We start from the raw sequence: 12165 nt of genomic DNA, 5'->3' as shown, positions 1-12165 counted from the left end.
GTCCACTGGATGCTTTGAGTCATTGTTAAATTACCTTGCGTGGCTAAAATATTTGACAAACTAGTTAATCATCAGTTATTTCATATTTGCTTACTAATACAGCCCCTCACAAAAAACCCAACTGAAACTGTATCACCTTACTTCTCTACATAGTTTTAAAAACTCACTTGTACTCTGTATGTAATTGTAGGTATGACCACATTGTGTTGTATTGTATTTGTTGTTTTATCTGCGATGTAATCAGGGTGTCATTGGAAAGAGTTTCGTCTTAATTGATTTCCCAGAAATAATAAAGGTGTAACGAAATGAGCCAAAAATGCATCACAAGCTAAAATTCTCTCTAGTGTTGTGTTTTTTGCATGAGTAGGTATAATGTGCAAGCAGGTTTCATCCAAACCAGATCCAGATTCCGTATTTGACAAGTCATCGGAATTTAACGGATGGAAAATTCCTTTTCAAAATCAGCCCTATATCTCAGTCTTGGCACAAGATGAAGCCTAACTGCCTTTTAACAATTAAGATCGTAATCTCTTCATTGAGTGAATCAAGGTCACCAACACTCGTATAGATTTATCACACAACCACCAACACAACGTTCATCTGCACTTTGCCACGCGCCGGCGTTTTCTCGGCACAACGTGTTTTGTGTGGCACACGAATTGCATTATGCAGAGGCACGCGCACCTCCAAGTGCACCGAGACGGTGGAGGACACGCTTGCTTCGCCTAACTTGGCCTGTGCCCAGCTATGCTCTCCCCTTTTATGACCCGTGTTTTATGGTTTATTTAAAAAGTAACTGTCCCTTTATAGGTCATTAAAGACCAAATAAAAGACAGCAGACTGACTTCAATGAAGTGAGGCCTGAGCAGACGTCAGCCACATAGATGCACACATACGCATGTACAAGGGCATGAAAAAGTGCTTCCAAGGCCAGAAGTCTCATAAAGACCCACAAAAACTATATAAAAAAAGCATTGTTTATCGAGCATTCATGCAGAATGCACAGTTTGCTAAAACCTAGCAAAAGGCATTGTCCATTGTCCAAGTCAAAATAGTCGTCTTTAATTTGCAGTCTAGAGGGGTGTGTTTTCAACTAATTCAGCAGACATGCCCAAAGCATTTTGAGAGCAAAGACAGCAGCTTTAATTTGTGGATTTTGAAATATTAATCCTTATGTATTGTGGTTTCTAAAAAGCATTTACATTTGAGGTTATCAACACTGTTCTTTGTGGTACATCACATTTAGTAGACAATTTGTGCTCAAAGGGTCTTCAGTCACTTTACTTGAGCATCAGCATATACGTAGGGCAAAATCAATCAAGCAAAAAACACATTCATATTCTTTCTCTCTCAAACTACAACAGCTCTGTATTAGGTTTATATTTAAAAAGGAGGGTTGTTTGATGGTTTTTTTTTAAACACCAAAAAGAAGGTTGGTTTTCCGAAGAAAAAAAAAACACACAAAGCCAATATTTCCCAGAAGTACACAAAATATTTTCTGACATTTTCAAATGCTAGTATTATTTCAGCTAATCAAATGCTCGTATTTCAGGTTGCCCTGCCTGTTTGTTATGCATTGGCTACCCACTGTCGGACCCACGGCTATTGAAGAAACAAGATTTAATGGACCCAAAAAATGAAGCGGCCTTCGTTTGTGTTTCAGATGGAGGAAGACAAGAGACATTGCACAGGTACATACACTATAAAGCTAGAGTGTCTAATTTCTTACGTGATTTTTACTAGGATTAGATGTCTAAAAATGCGTATAATTTGTAGTAAGAAAACAACCGTTACTGGATGAATTACTAACGTCTTTATGATATTGACTCTAATAATGTGCTTTCGAGTCATACAGTATCTCAGAAATAACACGTGGGATGATTTTTCTTAAGATTTTCCCTTCACAGTAACACATTTGTACTCCCTTAATACCATGAATGTAGAGCTGAAAATTGTGAATCAGGAGGCGACTTATACGCGAGAAATTGTAAAATTCAACGATTTAAAGGCCATTTTAAGGGTCTGGCTTATACGCAGGGCCGGATTATATGTGAGCAAATACGGTATATTGCTTTAAGAACCTTGCTTCAATGAAAATGACAACATTTTCCAGACATCTTAGTTGTACTGAAAAGAAAGAATACTTTTTGGAAAATCTGTATTTCTTCTGAATAATGTCAATAATGTCAAATTAGTTATGGCATCTCAGTGTGACACTTCAACTTCAGTGTATTATCTGCATGTTTCCTTTCCATTGCACACAGTACATAATACACGAAACATAAAGAAAGAATGTTGAGATTGCAGTGGCAGTGTTTAATATGAGAGATTTCTGTGCGTGTGTGTTGGCCACACTTAAAAGGTCTTCTTCACTATATTCATCCAGGCGGGCCAGAGCGAAGGGGCGAGTAGTGAGGGCTTTGTCTTATTAGCGATAATAAGAGACAGACACTCTGCCAGTTTACTTTCGTAATCTGATATTAATTCTAACCACCCACGCTGGTTTGGGAGCGAACACTTACACAATTAGTGTTGTGGAGAAGTGTGCAGAAGCTCCCATACAGAGCCTAGGTAGGTTGCTGATTCAACTATTAAGACACTATATTGGTGAAAATGTATCTTCTTCACCAGTTAAAATGAAACCCACTGCAACCACTGCAGGCCTTGAGGACCACTTTGGACACCCATGATCTAAAACACTAATAAGACAATGCGCAGAGAGTTAAAATATCTCTGCCAGGAGATCCCACTCCTACCCCTGCTTAGTTGGTAGTCTGGAAGGGCCTGCGTCGTCTGAAGGGACCTACAAGTGTTGATTCCCTAGATATTCTCTTGCTTAAATTGCATTTATTTCCAATGAGGAAGTTACCGTGACCTGCAATTTGTTTGTTTCCAGTTCAACCAAATGAACAGTTTGACCATGAAGTCAATTGGGGTAGGCTCCCGCACATAAGTCACCTATGGAGAGTGTTTTGTTTTCCCTAACTCTTCAATTGAACAGCTCGTGATATAGGAAACTGACCAATTCCAAGTATAATGAGACAATCAGTATTAGCATTGGATCCATCGTTAATTGTACGATGGAGTCTTATTGCACCCCTGTCCCTACAGATTGCTTGCGTAACTTGCATATACTTAAAGTGAATATCTTTTGCTGTAATGCATTGTTTTACTGTAGAGACAGCTCAAGAACAACTGCTCTTTTTCCTATGCTTCCTTTTAGCCTTGACCCTAAATTGCATTAACCTCACCTTAGGCTTCAAAAAGTGGATTTGTGTGTTACTGCATTTTCAGTACATCCTCTCTCTCTGTCTCGCTTCTCCCTAGATCCCCCCCACCCCCCATACGCACACACAGTCTTTCTCACCAATTACCTGTCTGGTAGGCACCGTCTGTGTTGTGTGATTGAAAGAGGAACGTAAGGATGTGTGCGTGTGCATATGGCAGCTCGTGTGAGAGAATGTGTGTCTGTTTCAGCGGCTCATTCTTCTGTTTCCCCCCCTCCGGAGCTCATGTATAATTTATGGTTCTGGCTCATGAATATGCTAATTAGCCAGCGTGCAGGGAGAGGTGAGAGGGCTTCCCCTGTTCTATTCTTACATCCGTCTGATGAGAGAGCAAAAGAGAAAAGGATGGAGAGGAGAGAGGATGGTGGGTGGGTATTGGGGAAGTAGGGGAGGAAAGAGAATAAATAAATGAGGAAGGGTGGCGTGGGGACGGGGGGCAACGGCGAAGGGCATAATGCTAGAAGGAGAGCGCACGGAGAACGCATTCATATGAAATCTTTGCCGCTCAAAAAATAAGCATCGCGGCAATATGGATGCCGGTGAGCCCCGAATTGGTGCTTGTAAAGTATATCGTGTCGGAGACAAATGAATCACCCATGCCGAGGGGAGGCGGGGGACAAGATTGGAGGCGGCGGTGAGAAATAAATGGCAAAATAAGAAGATTTTTATTTTGTCAATATTTCAGTCGTGATTTTCTTTTTCAAGGTATGCACGAATGTGTCAAATTATGGGTCACATGATGGCGAGGCAGTGGTGGGGAGTCTAAATACTTTATTAGTGGTGGTCTATGACATTTGTGAAAGAGATGCCTGTACTTGGTGCTACCTTGAATTTCTAAATATTTTTATATTTTTTTTTCCACCACTAGGAATTGAATAAATTAGGAACTTCATCTATTGTATTTGACTATTACTAATTCATCTCTCTGCCTTTCAGGGCAATCTTTGAACTTAGAGAAATCACATGTAGAAATAATGAAATAACACTAAGGTAGTACTTATACTAACAATAGAATGCTGACTCTATTAAATATTGATACCAGGTGATAACAAACTGTCAAGGAAAAGTAGTGTAGATACGGGGAGTGCTTTTGCCACCTTTTGCTGTGAAAAAGCTATCATGGAATTTAAAAAAAGATGGTGACAAAAGAAGCCTAATCAGATAAGTTGCATTGAGACGGCAGCGTGATTTCGCCAAAAGCCAACAAAGTAGCCATGAGTGAGGGAGGGGAGGGTGGTGGTGGTGTTGATGGGGTGGGGTGGGGGGTGTAAACATCAAACACACCGTCTTCAAAGTTGCGTAACATGAAAAAGCTTTTAAAGCACATCAAACCCTGACAGACAGCTGCGGGAAGATCTTGCTCGACTTTCTTCTGTCTGGCTTCTTCTGGCTTCTTTTTCTTCAACTGCGGTCGTCTATCTGCTGGGCCGCAGCCACCGCCGCCTTACCCGCTTCCTTTTGTCTCTCAATTGCACTCCCTCGCTCTCAGGATGGGAAATAGTGCATGACATGTTCGCTGTGCACGCATGCGTGCCAGTAGTCGGTGTGTGTGCGGTGCAGCCCTGTGGGTAGAGAGGGCATTCCAGCGGACAGCTGATGATTCAGCATCTGTCGCCTTGCTTACGTAAGAAAAGCACATATGAGCCCCGATTGACTGGCTGGCTCACTAACTGGCTCACAGGATGAATGACCAAGGGACAAAATGAGCTTGATTGACATGCTAATGACCATCCGACATGCAAACCAGCACACCGCTCTGTACTAGAATACACCTGTGCATTCTAATGAGCTCGCCTTCAAACACCTCTTTTCACACAGTCTCTTCTTGTCGGTTACTTGCGCTTATGATGATGGAATAATTGCCCCTTTGGGATTTGAATGAAGGATTTTGATTAGCTAAAGTTAATGTCAGTCACCTGGTTGTGTCTCCGATCAGTCATTGGCTCAGGTGTCAATCATACACCAACACTGCTGCCAGTTTTTGAATGTGCACGGAAAGTCATACAAGGATATTTGGTAACATTTGCAATGCTTCTTATGACAGTGATTATTATGACATGACACGACACGACACCAGATAATCGTGACATTACATCTGTTATGAAAATAAATGAAGGCTTATGACAAATGTCATTATGAGTCCTATCCTAACGAAGTATGTAACAATGTCAACTTTGCATGGGGGATGTTTGTGACATGACTTATGACTTGCTTGGTGAGAACAAAGATTCAAGAATTGACATGACTTGATCTTATGATAGGATTTTGGTCGTGTCATTTTGTTACTCAGCAAAAATCCACATTTTCATTTGAGTTTTGAATTCCTTTTCTTTCCAGTTATTTTGAAGAGGTTCTTTACATATCATTCGTGCCAACGCGGAGGGCCAAGTATTCTATGCCAATGGCTTGCGTACTTTCAAGCACTAAAGTATTTTTGTTATGTTAAAATGCTGCATATGTTGCAACAGTGCAAGACATATTTCTGGCCTGCATGATCTAAGGCCTTAAAACTGAAATGATTCGAAAAAATGTGGGATATTGTTCAAATGCCAACGTTATGTTGGGTTATTTATTTTTTACAGGTAACACCTTTAACCCTTTATAAAGTGATTATTATTGGTGATTTAAAAAACATTACCATGCCCGTAATTGTGAATCAGAAGGGTTACTATCCCGACTCTATTTTTATATTTTCTTTTTTTTAGTTCAAACCTTTAATAATTTAGACAGTGAAAGAGAAATACAGAGAATGAGGCGAAGAGAGTTCTTTTGACTTAACAGAGATGACGGCGGTGTGAGAAAATCAGGAGCGACAACTGTGTGGGTCAGCATGCAAATCGATGCAGTTAGCACTCCTCATCCACACACAGACGAATAGAATGCCAAACACACACACACACAAGACTCAGGAAAGAGTTACCGGCTGAAGGTTGTGCTTGCCCGGGAGCACACACTAGCACATTCTAGATGGTTGAGGAGTAAGTGAAAAAATAAATAAATAAATAAATGGGCCATGGATGACCTTCAGATTGTTGGCCTGACTGGGAAAGTTGGACCTCTGGGGTGGCCCGGCAGAGTCCGGCCAAGGACTTGAGGTCAGGAGCCGAAATGCCGAGAGATGCAATAACAAAATAAAACGGCTGCAAACAGCATGCACATGGCTAAGGGGGACACTTTTAGTGGACCGTTTGAGGAGAAGTGAAAGTTAAGACAGTAAGCAAAAGAGAGAGAAAGAGGTGTCGCCGCTCCTCACTGATCTCTAATGCCTTGGGGGATTTGCATACATTTTTAATCAAAGCAAATGAGATCATAACCAAATTAAATCGCGCTTTCCAGCCGCCCCCATTCTCTGTCTGCCTCCTGTTCCATCCTCCCACCTTTCTCCTTATCATTTAATTATAGACACTAATAGGTAGACCACTGCAAAAACTTAACTGGCGTGAGGATAATTGATCAAAAAAATATACAGTGCTTAACACATGTGTTAGACCAGCATCCAATGTAAGATTTATGCCACAGCTGCCAACCATTAAAAATATTGGTAATGACTAAAATAATGTTGTTGGTTAATGCACCAGTATTTAGACACGCTTTAAGTTTAATGCATGATGATATTAGGAATGTTAAAGTACCCTTTTGAAGTGCATTCAATGTGAATCAATTTATCCCAGCAACTTATCGTGACAAGCTAAACAATTAAACGCTAAGTCATTAGGTGGCAGTAAGCTTCCCCTGTTGCGATGGTGACTCTTTTTTTTGCAAATAATTTTTTGTGTGTGCATTTCTAAATACAGTTGCTCCACTGACGAACGTCTCGACACACGTGCTATTCAGCTTACGAGATACCTCGAAGAGAACATTTTGTCTCAGGATACAAAAGATATTCAAGTTACAAAATCTCCCAAAAAATCAAACATCCCCAAAACGTAAAGACACTTCCTGTATCCTCTTTTCGTGATTTTTTTTGTGTACTTAAAGCTACTCTATTCGTTATTTTTCAGACATGCCGCCCCACCCATGTATAGTTTTGATTTATTTAGCTAATTGGCTGCCAATGATGGCAAAAAAGTTGAAATGCACGCCACACTGTATCTAAATGCATAATGAACATGAAATGCTATTAAACTTGAAAGTCATAGACTACTAAAATTGTAATGGGGCACTGATTGTTTGGATACCACACATTGAGAATCACTGATCTGTCCAATTAATAGTTTTGCTTTTAATGTCATGTTAATACTAACATAGATGCTAACAATTCAGCAATGATGTAAATATGTGTCGGTTGTACCAACTTCACAGCACACAATTGAGGAGGAATAGAGCCTAAAGCACAAGAGTCCAATTATGAGTGACTCGACTTTAAATGGCAGGAGTCCCATTCAGTTGCAACTTATTTTTGCACGCCGCATAATATTTCAGTTCGGGGAAGGTATTGACTGTATAATGTGGTGTCACAAGATAATCCGGGTGCATGGTGATGGGGATGATGGCATCTACCTCCCCCTTCAACTCCCCTTCTCTTCCTCTTGCATCCTGTATGTGAATGTGTCATGGAGGAGGCATCAGGAGGCAGCCTACTGATTTATTCATGATATGACTTTTAATATCATTTACTGGGACATGGAAGTCTGCATCTTAAATAGGCCTGCAGGCACCTTTGGGTGGCAGCGTGCCTAAGCAAGAGACGGAAAGCACATCCATTTGGTATTCGTGTGTGTGTGTGCAGATATGCTGATTCTTTGTTCACATTCCCCGTTTTAATATGTTGGGTTTAGGTTGCAAAATGGTGACAAATGCGTGACGTTGTGATTGAGTTATTAGACGACAACATTATAGGCCTGTATGGAATGGAGTACAGTACCACATGAGGGAAAATCCGTTTCACACTTTTGGAGGTGGAATGTTTAGGACATTTTAAGTGCATGACGTACAAGTGTACTTGACACGCCCAATGCTGCTTGCAACTTAAATTTTCACAACATCCATCCACCATCATTTCACATTGTTTCCTTACTGTGGAACGAAAATAATGGACAGATTGGATTGGATGGGATTGGATAACTTTGTTCATCCCGTATTCGGGAAATTTCGTTGTCACAGTAGCAAGAGGGTGAGGATGCAGAAATAGGAAAGGCATTTTAGACATAAATAGATAGGTAATAAGTAAGTTAATAAATAAATACATGAATAAATATATAAATAAATAAGCGTGTTGCTGAAATATATATATATATATATATATATATACACATACATACATACATACGTGTACATACACATATATATAAGCACATACATACATACACATAGATGTACATGCATGCATACGGCAGGTCTTAACATGATTAACTAATTAATTAATTAACTTAATTATGATGACTGTTGTTTCCAAACAATCTGGAATGTCCCATTTTTAAAAAGACAAACCTTCAAATTTCAAAGTTCCCGTAATTGACTCCTGATGTAGGGTTGGACATATTATCTTTTATTTTAGTATCACAAATTGCATTATATATATATATATATATATATATATATATATATATATATATATATATATATATATATATATATATATATATATATATATATATATATATATATATTCTATACATTGTACTCTCCATTATTAGAGTACCCATACTGAAACACTTTTACCAACCATCTTTCACAAAGACCTTGTACTAGATGCTGTCCATCCATCTCTTTGAACCTTTGAGGTAAAAAAAAAATACTGACACAGCAAAGGCTCCAAATTCAAAAAGGTCAAAGGTTGGGGAACTTCAGGCCATATGTTACTGTATTTTCAATTCCCACACACAGATGAAAAAGCTACAAAATACAAAGAGAAAAGCTCGATTTGAGCAGCACGTGCGCGAACACCGCTGGGAACAGTTTGTATGTGCGTACTGCACACTTCGCGTCCATTATTAAACATGCGTGTAGACTTCGGTGAAGCCTGTTCAGAGAAGAAGAAGCCATTAAACTGTTAAACCCACCCGGAGACCAACTGGCGCTGCTCCGAGCCATTTGTGCTCCATCAGGACCGAGCTGAGTTCACGCAGGCACTTTTCTTTTTGGGCTTGTGCGGGTTCTAAGCTAAAGGAGGGGGTAGCATGAGTCACAAATCTAGAGGCTATGAACACTCATTTCCCCACTATATTTTAAAACATCACACATCGGTGGGGTTTGGGGGTGCTTGTAAATTAAAGAATATTACCTAAAAAATTAACGTAGTTGAAAGCTTAAATGTGCGATTAGAAAGGCGTTTATTTCTTTTAATGTCTTAGTACTTGTAGAAACATAGCCAGATGACTTGGGGCTGTATTGCAAAAGCTTCTCATAGCACTTGAAATTCTGCAAAGTTTATATTTATCAGCGTCATCATGTGTGCAGCTGCCTGAAGCTATTTGTTAGCAAGCCAGAGGCAGACCAGTATGGCTTCCATTTCAAGTTAGAAGCTACATATTTTGTTTAATGTCATATTAGTGTTAAAACATACTTTAGAAGAACTGGTTTGTCATTTGAATATACATGGTTAGTAGATAGAAAATCAAAGCACATGCATATGCATAAAGTTATTTTAAGAGTTGTATGTATTTTATCATGATTTGGAAAATATTTTATGTTATAAGTTTGGAAAAAAGTTGTACCCAGATTTTCTGAAATAACAGTATAATTTTGCATATATCTGTCTTTAACCAGAAACCAGGTGTGATTGTGAGGGTACACGGTCGATTGGTCGCCGGTCTTTTGGTCGCCGATCTTTTGGTCGCCGGTCTTTTGGTCGCCCGGAAGTTTATTGATAATTACCATTTAAATCGTTGCTCAAATTCCCTAAATACAAACTGCGAATTACTATTTCGTCATACTTAATGCCCTATTAATCATTAGGCTAAAGAAAAGCTCCAAATTTCCCGGACTTTTATTGTTTTTTGTTGGAGAACTTGTTAAGACCCTGACTGACGTAGCTTCTTAAAGGAACATCGCATGTACATACAAACTCTTATACAATCACACGTCGGCTCAGTGAAACAAGAGACGGCGACCAATCGACCGTACATGGATTGTGAGTGTGAATGGTTGTCTCTCTCTATGTGTGCCCTCGGACTGATTGGTGACCAGTATAGGATATAATCCTGGCTAGTCTTCTCTTCCTTCTTTGTGCATCTTTTCCGATAAAACAATGACAGCTCTTGAAAAAAAAATACTAAAACGCTGGCCGCCACAGTAATGAAACTAAACGGCTACATCCCTTCCGGTAACTGATTCTGGCTTCTTGAGCAACAGCGAAACCGTGTTTTCCACTTTTTAGGTTTATTTTACAAAAAAAGATTGCAGGTTGTGCCTCGGTGAAGTCCAATCTATTGAATTCAGTTAAGCACCACCTGATGTGGTAGTGGAACTTTAAATCAGCAACTGGCAGCCACAAAAGCATTAAATAACACATGGCAACCGAGCAAGGTAAGTGGATGCCAACTATTAGTGAAAGTACAACCCATTCCCAGTGTGATGTGCAACAGTTGCTGAAAACTTCCAACAAATCTCTCCGAGTTTGAGATACAAGAATGGAGAGAGGTCCATTAGGAGCTTTGGACGGTATGCCAAAGTGTTTGTGTGCGCGCGTGTATGGGTGTAGGGGTTTGTTGGCTGACGAGAGAAGGCATTGCTACCTGCCTGCAGGTCCAACGTGCCCGCGAGTCAGCCATCAAACTTTCACGTGGGCACATCAATAATTCAGCAGGCTGCATTGTGAAAGCGTTGCATGCCACTGCGGCACACGACCAAGCCGAGGGGCTGAGGATGAACGCGGGAGACGTCACATGTCGGCGCTAATTGCTCTCCTTTCCTTACTAGTGCATGTCCAATTAGAGGGTTTCCAACACTATAACACAGTCAAAAAACTACAGCATAAACCACAACACGTCACGTTTCATGTTGATTTGCCATGTAGTTGCATAGCAGGCGTGTCAGAAAAGTTTCAGGACAGATACATTTGAAATCCAAACTAAACATATTTACTGTAGAGGGTTTTTACTTTTGATTTCTTTTCACCGAAGCAAATTATCTGTTGACATCAAACGTGTCATAGCAAGAACCACTGATTTGAAAACAAATAAGTGAGGTGGAAAAGGACCACAATAACATTATCGATATAGGTTGGTTTCATCAAAGAGATCACATTTCATCTGCTTAGGGTGCTTGATTCTGCTGCAGTATCAAACATTATACTCTCTCTATATTAGGGTTTTCCAAACTTTTTTCTCTGAGGGTCACTTTCAGAGAAATTATAGGATGCAAGGACCAACTTGAAATCGTTTCATATTTACCGTATTTTCACGACTATATGGCGCGTCGCATTTTAAGCCGCAGTGTCAGTGACGAGTACTAGTTCTGTATTTGACACACACAAAGGACGCACCGTTTTTAAAGACGCAGCCAGGCATGGCAAAACATACACCAGCTTAAACATACGGACACACGCTAAAACACGTTTTTAAAAAGGCAACTGAAGCAAAACTGAGTTCAGTTGTACTTTATTTAGCCATTTTACAATGTACTCACGTCATTATCACCCACAAATCCATCAAAGTCCTCATTTTCTGTGTCCGAATTGAACAATTGTCCAAATGACGGTGAACACCAAATTAGTGTGCTCGCCGTCATACTGGGTGTATTGACAAGAGAACTATGTATCCCAGCAGTCACTGCGCAGTACTTTTTCTACGTGGTAAATAGTAGAGTCGGGGGCTGCTTGTGATAGTTGTGATAGAGGATGGTGTACCCTATCGACTGATTTATTTTATTTTTTCGTGATAATTTTAGTATTGGTCCATATATAAAGCGCACTGGATTATAAGGCGCCCTGTCTATT

At 40.0% G+C, this 12165-nt stretch overlaps 1 long non-coding RNA gene across 2 annotated transcripts in view; it reads left to right on the top strand.

Moving 5' to 3' along the window:
• The window catches only part of LOC144073456 (uncharacterized), a 50317-nt gene that overhangs the window by 22798 nt on the left and 15354 nt on the right, over positions 1-12165 (top strand). For both annotated transcript variants that reach the window (XR_013300082.1, XR_013300083.1), the window contains exon 3: positions 1553-1691. This is a non-coding gene — a long non-coding RNA (uncharacterized LOC144073456). The remainder of the gene's footprint in view (positions 1-1552; positions 1692-12165) is intronic.

The sequence above is a fragment of the Stigmatopora argus genome, chromosome 4 (genome assembly GCF_051989625.1).
Source record: "Stigmatopora argus isolate UIUO_Sarg chromosome 4, RoL_Sarg_1.0, whole genome shotgun sequence".
NCBI classification, from domain to species: domain Eukaryota; kingdom Metazoa; phylum Chordata; class Actinopteri; order Syngnathiformes; family Syngnathidae; genus Stigmatopora; species Stigmatopora argus.
This window is presented reverse-complemented; position numbering and strand designations above follow the sequence as displayed.